Source organism: Canis aureus, chromosome 18 (genome assembly GCF_053574225.1).
Source record: "Canis aureus isolate CA01 chromosome 18, VMU_Caureus_v.1.0, whole genome shotgun sequence".
Taxonomy (NCBI): Eukaryota; Metazoa; Chordata; class Mammalia; order Carnivora; family Canidae; genus Canis; species Canis aureus.
The window spans coordinates 37,528,601-37,548,321 of NC_135628.1; the positions used below are offsets into that span (position 1 = coordinate 37,528,601).

General features: G+C 36.6%; 1 long non-coding RNA gene across 4 annotated transcripts in view; it reads left to right on the forward strand.

The window, feature by feature from the left end:
• Positions 1-19,721, forward strand: part of LOC144288853 (uncharacterized) — a 104,281-nt gene that overhangs the window by 4,824 nt on the left and 79,736 nt on the right. Inside the window, exons 2-3 of one of the 4 annotated variants that reach the window (XR_013356864.1) lie at positions 14,377-14,537; positions 14,768-14,924. The exons of 2 other annotated variants lie outside the window; for them this stretch is intronic. This is a non-coding gene — a long non-coding RNA (uncharacterized LOC144288853). The remainder of the gene's footprint in view (positions 1-14,376; positions 14,538-14,767; positions 14,925-19,721) is intronic. One more of the 4 variants, XR_013356865.1, reaches the window with a different exon arrangement.

Sequence of the window (19,721 nt, forward strand, 5' to 3'; positions counted from 1 at the left end):
TGCTTGTGACAGCCTGCGTGCGCCTTTGCACTGGGTGCTGCTCCCTCTGCCTGAAAAGTTCTTGCCCCAGATATTCACATGGTTTGCTCCCTAATTTCCACCAGCTCTTTACTCAGAAGTCATCACCTTCATGATGAGAGCTTTTCTGAAAACCCTTTAAAAATTGCAAACACCCCTACGCATTTCCTAATCTGTATCCTACTTTTTTCCCCCAGAAAGCCTATCACAATCCAACCTATTATAATTTTTTTTGTTTTGTCCATCTAGAATATAAGAACTATGAAAGCAAGACTTTTTGTTTTACAACTGCCGAATCTTCATAACAGTGCTTGGTACATGGTAGACGATCCATATATGCTCAATATTGTTGAAAGAGTAGCAAATTTTAACAAGTGCTTGTCGAACTCAAATTGTGCCTTTTATCAGAAAAAATACATACGACCATAGGTAGATCTGCTGAAAAGACATAGCCACAAAGCAGAAAAAAATGTGCCATGCAGCTCCTATAAACCACACAGATATTTGCATTGGAATTGGTGTTCAAAAAGAAAGCATAAATTATATTCTGCTGAGTATACAGGCAAAGTGAAAAATATTAGCCCTAGTGGATATTGGAGGCTCATCAGAGGTTTGAAATGGACAGTGAAATTGGTGATGGAGAAACAGGCAGTTGACATTTGCAGAAAAAAAAAATAACCAAGTGAAATGGACAGAGAAGCACAGTTGAGGACAGTTAGGGAATGACATCCTGCCGACTTGTAGACAGTTCTCTCTCACTGTTAAGAACGGCTATTCTCAAGAGGCCTATATAAAGGAACTGAAAAAAAAAATGTGTTTAAGTAGAAAGGAACATTTCATGTAAATAATACAAATTTTGCTTTTTTTTTCTCTAGTTTTATTGAGATATAATGACATAAGATTGTGTAAGTTTAATAATGATTTGGGGCTATCTAGGTCTATAATGCAAAATGATGAACACTATAAGGTTATTTAACACATCCATGACCTATGCGTGTGGTGAGAACTTTTAAAAATCTATTTTCTTAGCAACTTTCAAATATACAGTATAGTATTGTCAACTACAGTCATCTCACTGTATATTTCAGCTCCAGAGTTTATTCATTTTATAACTAGAAGTCTGTATCTTTTGACCACTTTCACCCATTTCCCTCACTCCCCACTCCCTGCCCTTGGTAACCACCAATCTGTTCTCTATTAGATAAGTTCAGGTTTATTTATTTTTTTTAGATTCCACATATAAGTAAGAATGTTTAGTATTTGTCTTTCTACATCTGACTTATTTTACTTAGCAAAATGCCTTTAAGTTTCATCCATGTAATCACAAATGGCAGGAATTTTTTCTTTTTATGACTAAAGAATATTACATTGTATTGTGTATATTTTATATTTCTATGTTTCCATGTCTTGACTATTATAAATGTGCAATGAACATGGGTTTGCAAATATCTCTTTGACCTACCTACTCATTTCATTTTCTTTGGAAATATATCCAAAAGTGGGATTGCTAAATTATATGCTAGTTCTACTTTTAATCTTTTGAGGAATTTCCATCCTGTTTTCCATAGTGGCTGCACCACTCTACATTTTCACCAGCAGTGCTCAAGGGGTACTTTTTCTTTCTTTTTTTTTTTTTTTAAGATTTTATTTATATAATCATGAGAGACACAGAGAGAGGCAGAGACATAGGCAGAGGGGGAAGCAAGCTCCCAGCAGGGAGTGTGATGTGGGACTCAATCCCAGGACCCCAGGATCATGACCTGAGCCAAAGGTAGACACTCAACTGCTGAGCTACGCAGGTGTCCCAAGGGGTCCTTTTTCTGCGTAGCCTCACCAGCACTTGTTATCTCTTGTCTTTTCTGAAAAAGAAATTCTAACAAGTGTGAGTTGGTATTTCATTGTGGTTTTGATTTGCACTTCTCTGATGATTAATAATGTTGAGCATCTTTTCATGTACCTGTTGACCATGTGAATGTCTTTTTTGAAAAAAGTATCTGTTTAGATCCTTTGCCCATTTCCTTTGCTGTGTAGAAGGCTTTTTTCTTTTTAATTTTTATTTATTCATTAGAGATACAGAGAGTGAGAGAGAGAGGCAGAGGGAGAAGCAGGCTCCACGCAGGGAGCCCGACGTAGGACTTGATCCTAGGTCTCCAGGATTACGCCTTGGCTGAAGGCAGTGCTAAACCACTAAGCCACCAAGGCTGCCCGGCTTTTTAGTTTAATATAGTTTCACTTGTTTGTTTTTGCTTTTGTTTCTTGTACTCTGGGCATTGTATCCATAAAATCCTTGCTAAGACCAATGTCAAGGAACTTTTTCCCAATGCTTTTTTCTAAAAGAAGTCCAAAAGAAGCAATAGAAATAGGGGTTATCTAATTTTTAAAGAGTAAATATCAAAAGAGCAAGTATGTAAGTATTCCTACAAGAATAGAAAACAGGAATGCCTAGGTGGCTCAGCAGTTGAGCATCTGCCTTTGGCTTAGGGCGTGATCCTGGGATCCTGGAATCGAGTCCCACATCGGGCACCCTGCATGGAGCCTGCTTCTCCCTCTGCCTACGTCTCTGCTTCTCTCTCTGTGTGTCTCTCATGAATAAATAAATAAAATCTAAAATAAGAGTAGAAAACAGTGATGAGGACCACCAGGTTTTCAGCTTTCATTTCCACAGCAATTTCTATAGCCAACTCTGATGCCAGGGGCACATTCCCTAAGCTGATATATAAGCTGACTTTTATCACTTAACTAAAAGACTATATTGTACAAAGCCAGGACATTCAGAAGCTGAAGATGTGGGGACCAAAGAAAACTGCAGATATTCTCTTTTCATGCTGTGGCATTGTATTTGTTTTAGCTCTGAACACAGTGTCAACAATGCATGAGAGCAGCAGTAATCCTATGAAGAGAGTATGCTTGATTATCATAGTGTTACTTTGTTTTTTTATGAGATTTCAGAGTGATTAAAATGTGTTCTGGATTAATTTCCTCTTATGTGTCTGAATTTTACTTTTTACTACATGAGTGAGTTAAGGCACTGTTGTTAAAGTGCAATCAATTCATCAGTGCTTGATGAGAGAAGTTTCTTGTTATTATTTTAAGCTTTTTGTAGCACATAACTTTCAGTGTCCTATTCAGCATCTTATTGAAAAAGCCTGTACTAATACATCTAATTAGCCTATATGAAGATTTAATAACACATTACTGGCAGCAGGCCTCATCAAGTTCCTTATTAAATGTTTTCAGAGTGTCAGACACTGCTGTATACTCTGTAGGGCACATCCGTTCTCACACTTTGGTAAATTGTAGTCTATCAGAGGCAAAAAGCTATGCCTACAAATCGAGGCAAAAATGATTTCTAAACATATGTCTTCAAGAGGAGAGGTGTAAATAAAAGAACATGGAAGTGATGAGAGGGAAAGATCACTGTTGAGGAAAGGCACCAGGAAGAAAAATATGGGGAAGTCTTGTCTTTAGGAAGACACAGGATATGTTACGAGATAATTGGACAGTCTACCTTGATTGATTATTGATGAAAGACAAACCTGGATCTGTGGATGACTGGTCATGGGTGTTAGTGGGCAAGGCCTGTACTTTATATAGAGTATGTAGTGAGGAGCTATCAGACTCTCAAATGGGTAGGGAGAACATGAGTGGTGCTATGCTTCATGAAGACTGATGCAAGGACAGTTTTCAACCTGGATAGGAGATTGCATACTGGAAGATGATTTAGCAGTCTTGGGTGATAATCCATGTGAGTTTATGTAATGAGAGTTAGGGGAATGACAGAGGATGTAGAGAGGAAAACATGAAAGTTGATAGATCTTCTCAGCTGAGGGACTTTGAAAGTAGGTCAGACAACTCTGAAGCTTCAGGATTGTAATGCTGGCAGGATAGTAGTGGCTTCGACATGGCAGCCAGGAGAATGAGTAGATTTGATGAGAAGATAATTATGAATTCAGCTATAAATAAAAGAACCAGAGGATATTCAAGTGAAGGCAGTTTTTTTCTTTGTCTTATTAAGCTGTAACTGATACACAGTATGGTATAAGTCTAAGGTATATACAGCACAAGAATTGGATTCACAGCACAAGGATTGGATTCACATATATATTTTTCAAAATGATTACCACAATAAGTGTAGTTGATTCCAACCATCTCATATAGATACAAGAAGAAAAAAGAGGAAAAAAATGTTTGAAGGTAGTTTTTAAATGATAGTGAAGTTGAGAACAGCAGAGATGTGGATTTAGGGGTATTCACATATATCCAATACTTGAAGCGAGGGGAACAAGGGAGAAGAATGTAGGAATAAAGAACAAGAGAATCAAGGACAAAATAAACGAGAAAAGAAGGCAGAAAAGAAGCAATCTTTAATCAAATGGAGTTTGGTGTTTCTGAAAATAAATTTGATGGGAGGGAGAATAGAAAGGGGGGGGGAGAGAAAGGAACCTGGCAGAATGTTCAGTTTCTGCAAGATGATTATTTTATGTCTTACCCCTTTTCTTTTTCAATCATCTAAAGCCATCCCTACACCTGCCCGCCTGCCCACCCCCTGCCCCCGCAAACAACTGCAGTATATCCCTACCATCAAGTCTACAAATCTTTTGACATTTGGCCCAATTTCTCTTTCCTTTATAAGTGGTACATTTTCTCCTCTTCTACCAAAAGTCATTTCTTCTACTTGTGATTTAAATCCCTTTCTTACTTCCCCTCCCTCTTGTCCATTATCCAATGCTTGATTATTCCCAATATGTATGAACAAGCTCCATTGGAACATTTTTAAAAAGCAAAGCAAAGATTCTTGTTGTATCCCTTTCCATTTGCAGCCCTAATTCCCTGATTCCTTCATAGCAACTCTTCTTGAGAACATTGTCTACAAGTTAACTCTGATTTGTTGTTCAATATACTCTCATCTGGCCTCCACCTGCACATGCCACTGAAAACTACTAATCAATGTTGTCAACAGCCTCCATATTGCCAGACCAAATCAATATTCCTTGGATATCATCCTAATCCAACTTTTAGCAGTTTTCAACATAGTTGGTCAGGCTCAACTTCTTGACAAAAGAACTCTCCTATTGGAGTCTAACTTCAATTGCCTGATCTACCACCTACTTTTCTTTTTTCCTTTTTTTTTTTTTAACTCCTACTTATTATTTTTAAATTTTAATTCCAGTGTAGTGATTCAACAATTTTTTTTAAGATTTTATTTATTCATGAGAGACACAGAGAGAAAGAAAGGCAGAGACACAGGCAGAGGGAGAATCAGGCTCCATTCAGGGAGACTGATGTGGGACTCGATCCCGGGACCCCAGGATTATGCTCTGGGCCGAAGGCAGGCGCTAAACCGCTGAGCCACCCAGGGATTCCCTGATTCAACAATTCTATACATGATTCAGTGCTCTTCATGATAAGTATACTCTTAATCCCCATCACCCATTTCACCCATCCCCCCACCAACGTCCCCTCTGGTAACTATTCATTTGTTCTCTGTAGTGAAGAATCTGTTTTTTGGGCTGTCTCTTTTTTTTTATCCTTTGTTTGCTGTTTTGTTTCTTAAATTCCACTTATGAGTGAGATCACATGGTATTTGTCTTCCTCTGACTTCTTTTGCTCAGCATTATATTCTTTTGCTCTATTCATGCTGCAAATAGCAAGACTTTGTTCTTTTTTAATGGTTGAATAATATTCCATTGTATATACATACTACACCTCCATTATCCATTCATTTGTTGATGTGCAGTTGGGCTGCTCTCATAATTTAGCTATTGTAAATAATGCTGCAGTAAACATAGGAGTGCATATATCCTTTCAAATGAGTGTGTTCATATTCTTTGGGTAAATGCCCAGTAGTGTGATTACTGGATTATAGCAGTTCTATTTTTAATTTTGGGGGGGGAACCTGAATATTATCGTTAACAGTGGCTATACCAGTTTGCATTCCCACAAACAATGTATGATGTTTTTTTTTTTTTCTCCACATTGTCATCAACGCTATTTCTTGAGTTTTTTATTTTAGCCATTCTGACAGGTGTGAGGTGATAGCTTATTGTAGTTTTGATTTGTCCTTCCCTGATAATGAGTGATTTTGAGCATCTTTTCATGTGTCTGCTGGCCATCTGTAGGTGGTCTTTGGAGAAATGTCTGTTCATGTCTTCTGCCCATATTTTATTTGGATTATCTGGTTTTTGGGTGTTGAGTTTTATAAGTTCTTTATAGATTTTGGATACAACCCTTGATGGGATATGTCATTTGCAAATATATTCTCCCATTCTTGATTGGACCAGATTCTTAGTTTTGTTATTTCCTTTGCTGTGAAGAAGGTTTGATGTAGTCAAAGCTACATTTTGATGTAGTCCCAATAGTTTATTTTTACTTTTGTTTCCCTTGCCTCAGGAGACACACCTAAAAAGATGTTGCTACAGCCACTGTCAGAGAAATTTCTTTCTGTCCTTTCCTCTAGAATTTTTCTGATTTCAGGTCTCACATTTAGGTCCTTAATCCATTTTGAGTGTAATTTTGTGTATGGTATAAGAAAGTGGTACAGTTTCATCCTTTTACATGTAGCTGTCCAGTTTTCCCAACACTATCTGTTGAAGAGTTTGTCTTTTCCCATTGCATAATCTTGTATCTCTCATTGAAGATTTATTGACCATATAACTCTGGGTTTGTTTCTGGGCTCTCTATTCTGTTCTGTTGATCAGTGTCTATTTTTGTGCCAGTATCATACTGTTTTGATTATTACAGCTTTGTAATATAACTTAAAGTCTGGAATTGTGATACCTCCAGCTTTTTTTTTTTTTTTTCAAGATTGCTTTGGCTGTTTGGATCTTTTCTGATTCTTTTCTGATTTTAGGATTGTTCAAGGTCTGTGAAATATGCTCTTGATATTTGATAGAAATTGCATTAAATCTGTGGATTGCATTTGGTAGTACAGACATTTTAACCATATTCTTCCAATCCATGAGCATGGAATGTCTTTCCATTTATTTGTGTCCTCTTCAATTTCTTTTGTCAGTGTTTTATATTTTTCAGAGTATAAGTCTTTTACCTCTTTGGTTAAGTTTATTCCTAGGTATTTTATTATTTTTGGTAGAATTGTAAGTGGGATTGTTTCCTTAATTTCTCTGCTGTTTCACTATTCATGTATAGAAATATTATGTATCTCTGTACATTGATTTTTGTATCCTATGGCTTTATTGAATGTACTTACCAGTTCTAGTAGTTTTTTGGTGTAGTCTTTAGGATTTTCTATACCTAGTATCATGTCCTCTGCAAATAGTTAAAGTTTTACTTCTTCCTTACCAATTTGGATGCCTTTTATTCCATTTTCTTGTCTGAGTGCTATGGCTAGGACTTCCAGTATTATGTTAAATAAAAGTGGTGGGAGTGGACACTCTTTCTTGTTTCTGACCTTTGGGGAAAAACAGGTATTTTCCCCTTTGACTATGATGTGAACTGTGGGTTTTTCATATAAGGTTTTATTACGTTGAAGTATGCTCTCTCTAAACCTACTTAGTTGAGGGTCTTTATTATGATTGGGTGTTGTACTTTGATAAATGCTTTTTCTGCATCTATTGAAATGATCTTATGGTTTTTATCCTTTCTCTTATTGATGTGATATATCATGTTGATTGACTTGTGAATATTCAAACACCCTTGCATCCTGGAAATAAATCCTAGTTGATGGTGGTGAATGGTTTTTTACACGTATTGTAGGATTCGGTTTGCCAATATTTTGTTGAGGATTTTTGCATCTATGTTCATCAGAGATACTGGCTTGCAGTTCTCTTTTTTTGTGGTGTCTTTATCCAGCTTTGGTATCAGAGTAATTCTGGCTTCATAGAATGAATTTGAAAGTTTTCTTTCCTCTTCTATTTTTGGAACAGTTTGAGAAGAATAGATATAAATTCTTTAAAGTTTGGTAGAATTCACCCGTGAAGCCATCTGGTCCTGGACTTTTGTTCATTGCTGGTAATCGATCTGGTCATGTTTTCTATTTTTTTCCTGCTTCAGTTTTAGTAGGTTATATGGTTCTAAGAATTTATCTATTTTTTTCTAGGTTGTCCAATTTTTTTGCATATTATTTTGCATAATATTCTTACAATCCTTTGCATTTCTGTGGTGTCTGTTGTTATTTCTCCTTTTGCATTTGTGATTTAGAGTCCTCCCTTGTTTGTTTTGTTTTGGTTTGGTTTGTTGGCGAAACTGATTAAAGGTTGATTAATTGTGTTGATCTTTTCAAAGAACCAGCTCCTGGTGTCATCGATCTGTTCTATTGTTTCTTTAGTTTCTATAATAGAAACTAAATCATTTCTTTCTGGTCTAACCCTTATTATTTCCTTCCTTCTGCTGTTTTGGGGTTTTGTTTGTTCTTTTTCTAGCTCCTTTAAGTGTAAGATTAGGTTGTTTATTTTAAACAAGATTTTTCTTGTTTCTTGAAATAGGCCTGTATTGCTTTAAACTTCCCTCTTAGGACTGCTGCTGGTACATTCCAAAGATTTTGTACCATTGTGTTTTAATTTTTATTTTTCTCTATGTACTTTTAAATTTCCTCTTTGATTTCTGGTCAACTCATTCATTGTTTAGTAGCATGTTATTTAACCTCCTTGTGTTTGTGGTCTTTCCAGACTTTTTCTTGTGATTGACCTCCAGTTTTATAGTGTTGTGGTCAGGAAAGATGCATGGCATGCCTTCGCTCTTTTTGAAAGTGTTGAGACTTGTTTTCTGTCTTAATATGTGATCTATTCTGGAGAACGTTCTCTATGCACATGAAAAGAATGTGTATTCTATTTTTTTAGGATGGAATGTTCTGAATATATCTGTTAAATCCATCTGGTCTAGTGTATCATTCAAAGTCACTGTTTCCTTTTTGATTTTCTGTTTGGATGATCAGTTTATTGATGTAAATGGGGTGTTAAAGTCCCTTACTATTATTATATTATTATCAATTATTTCCTTTATGTTTGTTATTAGCTGTTTTATATATTTGGGTGCCCTCATGTTGGGTGCATCAATATTTACAATTGTTATATCTTGTTGGATTGTCCCCTTTATTATTATATAGTGTTCTTTGTCTCTTGTTACAATCTTTGTTTTAAGGACTATTTGATAAAAGTATTGCTACCCCAGCTTTCTTCTGACATTTGTATGCATAACAAATGTTTCTCCATCCTTTCACTTTCAATATGCGTGTGTCTTTAAATATTTTATTTATTTATTTAGAGACAGTATGTGTGAGAGAGTGCAGCAGGAGGGGCAAAGGGAGAGGGAGAGAGAATTTCAAGCAGACTCTCTGAGGAGTGGGAAGTCTGATACATGGCTTGATCCTAGGATCTTGAGATATGACCAAAGCCAAAATCAAGAGTTGGCTGCTTAACCAACTCAGCCACCCAGGTACCCCTGCATGTGTCTTTAGATCTGAAATGAGTCTCTTGTAGACAGCATATAGATGGGTTTGCTTTTTTATACATTCCATCACCCTATGTCTTTTGATTGGACTGTTAAGTCCATTTACATTCAAATAACTATTGATAAGTACATATTTCTGCTTCCTAGTTTTCTAGCCACTCCTGTTCAGTATCCCTCAGGAGTTTTTCTTCCTCCAATCCCCTCTATAAATTGGGCTCTATCTTTTGTTTCTTCTTAGTGATTTCAACCATTCCCATGACATTAAGTATTCTAAAATGCTGGCAACTCCCAAATCAGAATCTCCAGCCCAGGCATTTCCTTCAAATTCAACATTCCTTTGCCTATCTGATGTGTCAAGTCTCCATGAATATCTGATAGTAATGTATTGAAATAGAACTAAACTTTTAATTTTTATATTCTTGCTTTCCCCTCCCATCAAAAAAAAAATTCAATCTATATTTTTTTTCCCACTTCAGTAAATGGTATCACCATCCACCTAGTTATTCTAAATAACATGACCTGAGTAATATTCTAAGTTTCTCACTCTCCTTCCCTCCCCAATCCAACCCATTATCTTGTCCTCTCATTTGCTCTTCACAAAAATATGTCTAATCCATTCCCTTCTCTCCATGTCCTCTGCTACTCCATTAGCTCACAAACTACCATCATCTCTTACCTACATTATTGCTACAGCTGCCAACTGGTCTTTCCACTTCTACTCTTGCCTTCTTTAATCGATTCTCTGCTTATCAGTTGCAATAAACCTAGAAATATATTGGACCATGTTGTTTGCTGCTTAAATCAGTTCAATATCTTCCAATTACTTTGCAATCAAATCCAAATTCCTTAAAATAGCTTAAAAGGCCTGTCCTGATCTGGCTTCAGCCTCCTTCCCCAGACTAATCTTGCTCTGTTCTCTGCCTCACCTTTTAAGTTCCAGCCAAAATGGTCTCCTTTCATTTACTCCAAAACCCTACTGCAGGGTCTTCACACAGGTTATCTTCAGCCTGAAACACTCCTTCCACATCCCTCACACTCCTCAGTTTCCCTGAGTGGCTTCCTCACATTCTTCATAGTTCAGTTTAAATGTCATGTTTTCAGAGTATCCTTTGTGAGTCCTCGCCTGTCACTAATACCCTATAACAATCTATCATTAAGCAAATCTGGTTCATTTGTAATGTTCATCACAAGTTGTAAATGCACATTTGTTTGCTTGCTTATGTTTAACCTCCTCCACTAGATTGTAAAGTCTCTAAGGTCAGGACCTTGTCTATTCTGTTCAGTACTTGATCACTTAACACCTAGCCAGTGCCTAGAATATAACAGGTGATCAATAATCATTTGTTAAAACTTTATTGGTTACAGATAGCTTCCCAGTTCCTGATTCCAATCCTTCTCTAATTATGCATTCTGTGGGAAAGCTTCCTGAGGTCTTATATTAAAATCCCCCTTGTTTTAATTGTTTGAATAGATTACTGCTCTTATGATTAAATGATCACTAATTGATAAAGTTTTGAAAAAAAAATAGGATTATCAGCAATATCAAATGCTACTGAGTGGGTTAAGAAGGTTAAGGACTACACAAAAAGTCATTGGATCTGAACACAAGTAATTTCAAACCAACAGGATCTATAAAATATGGCTCTGTGGGAGCCAGGTTATAGTTGGGTTCATGAAAAGATTGAGAAGTAAAATATGATTGATGTAAAATGTTCTTTTTGAGAAATTTGACAGTAAAAATAAAGCAAGGATGAAAATGGGATCTTGGGGTTCAACAGAGACCAAGAAGGCATGTATTGGTTTAGTTTAAAAAGAATAGGGGGGCAGCCTGGGTGGCTCAGCGGTTTAGTGCCGCCTTCAGCCTGAAGATCCTGAGAGACCCAGGATCGAGTCCCACGTCAGGCTCCCTGCATGGAGCCTGCTTCTCCCTCTGCCTGTGTCTCTGCCTCTCTCTGTGTCTCTCAGGAATAAATAAATAAAATCTTAAAAAAAAAATAGGGAAGACATGTCTTTTTATACACCTATAAGCCAAAGAGGCCAAAGGAGAAAAAAAAAATGAAAAAGCAAAGTCTGAAAGAGGAGAAGGATTCATAGATTTAGCTTTCATGAGGCAGTAGAGAATTTGATCAGGAGCACAAGTTTCACAAAAAGGGACAATGACACCCCCCCTCTGCCATTACAGGAGATAGGAGAGTGGAGGTAAAAAAACATTTTACATAGCACAATGGGAGGTTGAGTGTGGCCACTTCAGGAGGCAGCAAAGTCATCTACAACTGGTTGTCAGGGGGAGGGTCAGAGTCTCTAGAAATGCTTCTCTGGACCACACCTCCCTCTCTCTACTCCATCATCTCCTTGCCCAATACTATAGATGCTGTCCACTGCCACTGTAGTAGAGACTCATTGCTACCGAAGGCCACAGTGATTGATGGGAATGCGCCTTATTGCTTAGGTGGGATGGAATAGGAAGAAGCCCGCAGTCACTGAGGAAAAGTGAGATATGGGGGGTTTGAAGAGCTCTGACATCATGAGGAATAGGACAAGGACACAGAACTGTATTTTTCAAATATGTAAATCATGAGGTGTAGCTGAGGTCTTTGCTGTTAAATTATAGATTTTAGCCTGCCTTCCTGAAAAGTCTAATTTTGCATGTCTGGGAGCTAGAAGGGTAGGACTATAAAATTTTTAACAACTTCCCCAGGTGATCATTATGATCAGGCAAATCTGGGAGACAATGGATTAGAAATAAATAAAAGTTCACCAAATTTAATTCCAAGCCCCAAATATTTTTTCACTTTTTAGCCAAACACAAAAATGTTGATAACTAACATGTGTTCATGGAAATTACCCAAAGAAAACAGTTTTCAAAGAATAAGTATCTAATTCTATGGTTCAAAAAAAAAATCTCCACTGATCTTTATAATGTAAGACTAGTTTAGAGATTTTTTAAAACAGGGAATTTCATAGAGGAATAGGTATATGACTGGCTAATATTCTTTATAATATAATAATGAGTCAGATATTTTAAAGCCTGTTCTGCTTCTAGTTTGCTTGGCTCCCAGATTAATGAACAAACTTAATACAATCTAAGAATGTAACTTGATTTCATCCATTCCCAGCATTCTTAAAGGGAATCTTTAGCACACCAGATTCAGGTCCTTTAAAATATTTTTCCATTCCCTCCCAGAAAGGGTGATTTGTATTGATATACAACAGTCAGGCCCCAGGCCTCTTTCTGGGACCCCAGGGCCCCACTAATTTGTACCAGTTCTCTTCTATTCTAGTTGGCCCCGACCATCAGGTATAAATTAGTGCTAAATCAATATTAGCTGATACTTCCCCAGGTGTGGGAAGTGCAGAAACCTGATCACATGAGCAAACATAGCCCTTCCTGGCTACGTTTAAAATAAAGTGGTTATTATTATACTATACGGGGAAAACGCTTTTTTTTTTTTTTTAAAAAAAAAAGCAAATCTCATGCCACCTTAATTTGCATCAACTTAATATACTGGTATCTATAGTCAGAATCAATTTTTAGTTATTAGTTTCCCTGCCATCCTTTACACTTTCTTCATTTTTCCAGGGAGACTTCTCCTGCCCTTCCCCTTCTTCCCTCTGGCCATGTCATAAGCCCCACACAATTTTTCATTTCTAGTACTACTTATGGGTTGACTAGATGAGCCAAAGGGGACTTAGTTTATATACATGCTTTAATCGCTCACCTTAGGCAGAGCAGTGTCTTAAAAAGATTTCAGGTTTGCCACAGCATCATTACTCAACAAGGTATTTATTTAAGTGTCACTTAATAACACAAAAATAAACAAGGGACTCAAACATGTTATTGAGGAATGAAGCGTTAGCCACCCACTGTTTTTACTCAAGGGCTAGTCTCATTTCATTTGTTCTTAGAAGACTGCTAAGTTTTATTTAAAGAAAATCTAAGAAAATCAGACAGAATGCAAGTATTATGAGTCAGGTCTAAGCTACCTCTACCTTTGAAAGGATTAGTTGCTTTGTTAATTTTCAATGACAAGAATAGTGTCATTTCTCACAACACTTCCAAGTCATAGCTACTCATAGCATAGATATGCCTTCAACAAATTCAGAAATACTAAAAACATATATGTTCAGTATTTAGTCATAGATGAAAGCAGAAACCATTGTCCATATTTCCAATGAAATAGTGTGACTTTTATTTTTTCCCCCTGCTATATAGCCTGAGTTTTATAGAAATCTCATAGTATTTTTAAAGCATATTCATATCTGTGATCTTTTTGTATGCAACCATTCTGTGAACCATTGTCCATTTTACAGATAAGGAAATTGAGGCTTGCTTAGAAACTGAGGCAAGCTTCCGCTGGGCTCACAGTTAACGCATGAGGGATTCAGAACTGGAAATGAAGTCTCCTGCCTCTAGGCCCAGTGTTTCTCCCTCATTATAAAAATTGCTTTTATAATCATTGTCAAGAATATGATCACTCGGTAATAAAGAAGCTTGGTTTTTTTCCACCTTTAGGCTTTGAAGAACCTTTGAGCTAATAGTGTACGTGAGAGAGGACATTTACTGCCTGAGAGATTGATAATGTACAATCCAGGCAACCTGATGATGCACCCAGATAGAAGGGCCTGTCTAAAGGTCCTAATGTACTTTAAACATACAAAGTTTCAGGCAGCCCGGGTGGTGCAGCGGTTTGGCGCCGCCTGCAGCCTGGAGTGTGATCCTGGGGACCCGAGATCGAGTCCCACATTGGGCTCCCTGCATGGAGCCTGCTTCTCCCTCTGCCTGTGTCTCTGCCTCTCTCTCTCTCTCTCTCTCTCTCTCTCTCTCTGTGTGTCTATGAATAAGTAAATAAAATCTTAAAAAAAAAAACATACAAAGTTTCTGATAGGAAGGTGGGGTGTGGTAGTTATATATCTTGGTTTTGGTTTATCTTCTTCATGTCCTCACCCTCACAGATAGATGTCTTTCAAGCATTGGTAATTACAGCTTTTAGAGCCAAAGCCTACAAATTCATAATCCACACAGATGACACACTAAAATCTACTCAAACATAGAAGACTGGAGAAAATTTCAGTGCTACTGGACTCACATGAAAAGAAACCTGCTTACAAAAGAGGTACCCATTAATTCTATGTCACTGCTATCCTCTGCCACATTGATGTGTAATGGTTGTATTAACTATGGGGTATGTATTAACTCATTATCTATGGGATATGTATTAACTCATTTGCCTCTAAATTTTACCAATTTATTTTTTTTCACCAGTAATTTAAAAATAGGCTAAAGTACATGTGTAGATGACAAGACCATTTGATTAAAACCAAATACTCTGATATTGGAAAACAGGTCCAAGTCAATGAACCCAACTTGAAACAATGATGGAACTGCTTCAAGTGAGATGACGAATCAGTGTGTGTATAGCACAAGGAAGCAGTGGTTAGGGCCTTATAAGTGGAACCTGAGTTAATTACATCATAACTTCTGAAGAATTCAGCAAGTTCTTGTGAGTGTGGCAACAAATGTAACAATATAGAAGGTACAGGGGAATTCCTTACCATCTGCATTACTAGCCAGACCAATGGTGATATATCCTAATTTGAAAGTCGCAAAATTTAGGAGTCTGAATGTGTAAAGAATTACAAAAGAAGAGTATAGAAAAAGTCAAATGAATTAGTTTGGTTTGGAGAAGCAGTTCAGAGGATTTAGTAAGGGTCTTCAGGTATATTTAGTGCCATAAATATTGATGTGTGGGTATTTTTTCATTGTAGAAAGAACACAAGGAAATGTTACAGATTTGGTAAAACAAAAAGAATTGGCATATGTTCAACACTTAAGCTTTGCTGGACAATCTCTATATTATCTCATGGAATTCTTGCAGAAACCTCATGATGGAATCATTATAGAAACTGAAAATGAGAGCAAGTAATAAAGTCAGTGTCCAAGATCAAAGTCCTTTATCTGATATTTGGTCCCAGGGTCTGTTTACCTCCAAAGTTTATGCTTTTGACACCAACTCTGTAATAATACATTGGAAGGGGTTATGGAATTTGCTTCCCTCATTAAATTCAAGAATAGTTTCTAGAGACCTGTATCTGGGATAGTGATATATTTCTCTCCAGGAATAGGAAGATGGGCTAAATTCCTCTGAGGTTGCCTTCAACTCTGTACTTTTAGATTAAAATTTAGATCAAGAAAGATTTAGCTCAAGGCTTTTACTGGGCATATTGTTATTATTTTTTAATCATCAAAGATCTGATACCTAAAACTTGAATAAGACTAAGTATTTAAAGTTTTCTCCACCTATTTAAATGTCTGACAATAAAGAATTGGTCCAATAATTAGAGTATAATCATACAACAGAATTCTGTGTTATGGTTAAAATTATGTGGAAGAAATTTTAATGATGTAAGAAAATGTTTTGATATATGATCAAATAAATTGTAAAAATCAGAAAAACCAAACCAAGCTACAAAGTATGTTTCCAATTGAATTTAAATGTATATATTTACATATGCATGGATAAAAACAAATGGGAGAATATATATAAAATGTTAACAGTGGTTTCCTATGGGAAATGGGATAACAACTTTTATTTTTATCTCTGGGTCTCACATTTTTCTAGAATAAATGAGCCTTACATATATTACTAGAAAGAACGGCTTACACACCACAGTTTTCTGAAAACTTTTAAAAACTTAGAAATAGAATAACATATTATGAATGCAATTATGTGTAGGATAAGGGCAAATTATTAAATAGCATTAAGCCCCTTGGTGACAGCAAACTGTCAGTATACCATCATTGGAAATAAAATCGGCCCTACATGTAATTTCTTATTATGCTGAAATTATTATTTATAACCACCAGGGTTCTTTTAGCCCCTTCCTAAAAACCTGTACTCAGAAGGCACACAGAAAATACATAGCTAAGCATATGGTACTGTGTGTGTAAAATGGAGATTATAATCACACCTAGCTTACAGGGTTCTCAAAAGATTTAAATAAAATAACTTCTAAAGTGCCTAGCAGAGTATGTAGCACATGGTAAAAACTGAATAAATATTAGCGATCTCAGTGGTTATGTTTTTACTGATAGGCTAAAGAACAGAATAATTTTAGAGAGGAAGATGGTGGATGATCTTAGAAGTTCATATCAGCCACCTGGCATACTATACATGTTTCATTTTAAAATAGCCTTACAATTAATGTAGGTGGTGTCCAAAGGAATCTGTGGCACACTGTAATTATATAGTACATTTCATTTACCACACTTGTCAAGGTTTAATGAGTAATGAAAACAGGAAATGAAGCTATGATATAATTAAATTTTTCTTTCATCATTTTGCTTGTATTTATATTACTAAAAATGATTGAAATATTAAGAAAATATTACCACCTTATAATTACATTTTTATTTGCTTGCATTTAAAATTATTTATGATTTAAAAATAACTCTGAGGGATCCCTGGGTGGCGCAGCGGTTTGGCGCCTGTCTTTGGCCCAGGGCGCGATCCTGGAGACCCGGGATCGAATCCCACATCGGGCTCCCAGTGCATGGAGCCTGCTCCTCCCTCTGCCTGTGTCTCTGCCTCTCTCTCTCTCTGTGTGACTATCATAAATAAATAAAAATTTAAAAAATAAAAAAATAAAAAAAAAATAAAAATAAAAATAACTCTGAATTTAGATACATCCTATACTATATAAATACAAACAAAAAATACCTGTAAAATTCTTCTTTGAAAATGCTATCATCCATTTGGAGACTGTCTTTGTTCAAACTGCCATAACAAAAATGCCATATACAAAAACACCAAAGACTCCATTTATTATTGTTCTCTCACACTTCCATAGGTTGGGAAGTCTAAAATCTGGTGAGGATCTGCTTCCTGGTTCATAGAAAGCTATCTTCTCACTGTGTCTTCATGTGGGGGAAGGGGCAAAAGAGCTCTCTGGAGTCCCTTTCATAAGGGTAGTAAGCATACTTAAGAGAGCTCCACCCTCATAACCTAATCACCTTCAAAGGCCCTGCTTCTTTTTTTTTTATATCTTATTTAAATCCAATTAATTAACAGTATATCATTAGTTTTGGATGTAGAGTTCAATGATTCATCAGTTGCATATAACACCCAGTGCTTATCACATCACATGCCCTCCTTAATGCCCATCATCCCGTTAGCCTATCCCCCTACCCACCTCTAGCAACCCTCAGTTTGTTTCCTGTGGTTAAGAGTCTCTGATGGTTTGCCTCCCTCTCTGATTTCAACTTATTTTATTTTTCCTTCTCTTCCCCTATGATCCTTTGTTTTGTTTTTAATTTCACATATGAGTGAAACCATATGATATCTTTATGATTGACTTATTTCACTTAGCATAATACTCTCCAGTTCCATCCACATCATTGCAAATGCTAAGACTTCATCTTTTTTGATGGCCGAGTAATCGAGTAATATTCCCATTGTGAGTGCATATATATATATGTATATAAGTGTGTGTGTGTGTATATATATATGTATATGTATATGTATATGTATATGTATATGTATTTGTATCCTACTTCTCCTTTATCCATTCATCTGTTAATGGATGTCTGGGCTCTTTCCATAGTTTGGGTATTGTGGATATTGCTGCTATAAGCATTGGGGTACAGGTGCCCCTTTAGATCACAATTATTTGTATTCTTTGGATAAATACACAATAGTGCAATTGCTGGATCATAGGGTAGCTCTATTTTTAACTTTTTGAGGAATTTCCTCCATACTGTTTTCCAGAGCGGCCATACTAGCTTACATTTCTACCAACAGTGTAAGAGAGTTCCCCTTTCTCCATATTCTTGCCAATATTTGTTTTTTCCTGATTTGTTCATTTTAGCCATTCTGACAGGTGTGAAGTAGTATCTCATTGTGGTTTTGGTTTGTATTTCCCAGATGCCAAGTGATATCGAACATTTTTTCATGTGTCTGTTGGAAAGGCCCTGCTTCTGAATAACATCACATTGGAAGTTAGGATTTCAGTATATGAATTTTGAGGGAACACATTCATTCTATAGCAGCGGCACACACTTGTTTAAATGTATTTTAGTCATCTTCATTAGGCAAAATTGGAATGGTTAAATATCCCACATTTTTTAAGGGAAATCATTTTAGTAGAAGTTAGATTTGTAGAGAGACATTAACCCAGTGATTACAAAATAATATGGCCTGGTCTGGCATCACATTTCAAGATTAAGAATAAAAACCTCAGTAACCTCTTAAGTGAAAGATGCTACAGTTATAACTGATATGAAGTGATAAAGAAATAAAGTGGAATTTTAAACAATTAGACTTGTCTCCCACACTGATTGAAGTATTTATTTGTAAATACCACCAGAAGTATTTACATAGGGGAGCAAAAATATCCAGATGACTTGGATGCAAATGTTTTTGTTATTTGGAGAATGTGGATGTCTTTTGCCAAATGCAACCATTTCTAAAATACCATCACAGACTAACTCAGCCCTCATTCTCTGACCATCTTCTCTCAAATCCCTTGTATGACTCCCTCCACTACCTTGGTTAATTAATGCCTTCTTGGGTCTACCTTCCCTACAGATTGAGGCTGCTTCTGCTTTTGGAGGGGAAAGTTTGCCCTAGGTGATACATGTCAATCCTTGCTCAGCCTCATCTAGCTTGTTTTCCAGTTAACCGGTTTAGTTTTGGCTCCAGGAGGCAGGAAAAGGAGAGAGAGGGTGAGGAGCCTGAAGGGGTTCAAAATACCATCACTACTCAGTACAGAGTAAGGTAAATTAGTTCCACCAAAGATCACAGATTTTTTTTATTTCCCTGTATATTCCCAGTGTGATTTTTTAACTTCATCAAAGTTTTACATTTTAAGCATTTTTATGTTTCTTTCTGTTTCTATCATGTGCTTTAAAGACCATCTATCTTGGGACACCTGGGTGGCTCTGCGGTTGAGCGTCGTCTCTCTTTGGCTCATGGCTGATCCTCAGGTCCAGGGACAGAGAGTCCCACACTGGGCTCTCCACAGGGAGTCTGCTTCTCTCTCTGTGTATGTCTCTGCCTCCCTCTCTGTGTCTCTCATAAATAAATAAATAAAATCTATCTTAAAGCAAGAAAATGAGAATAAGGTAAAAATTCAAAGGAAAAACGATGGGAGCTTATGAAAAGTTAGTTGTTCCCTTACTCTTCCCCCTCAGGGCTAATTCATATTTTACTGAGTAGGAGCTCTACATTTATATTCTGGATAGCAAATTACTCTTTTGGACAAATAGGGCATGTGTCTTTCTCTCCCCCAGGGGAAACTAT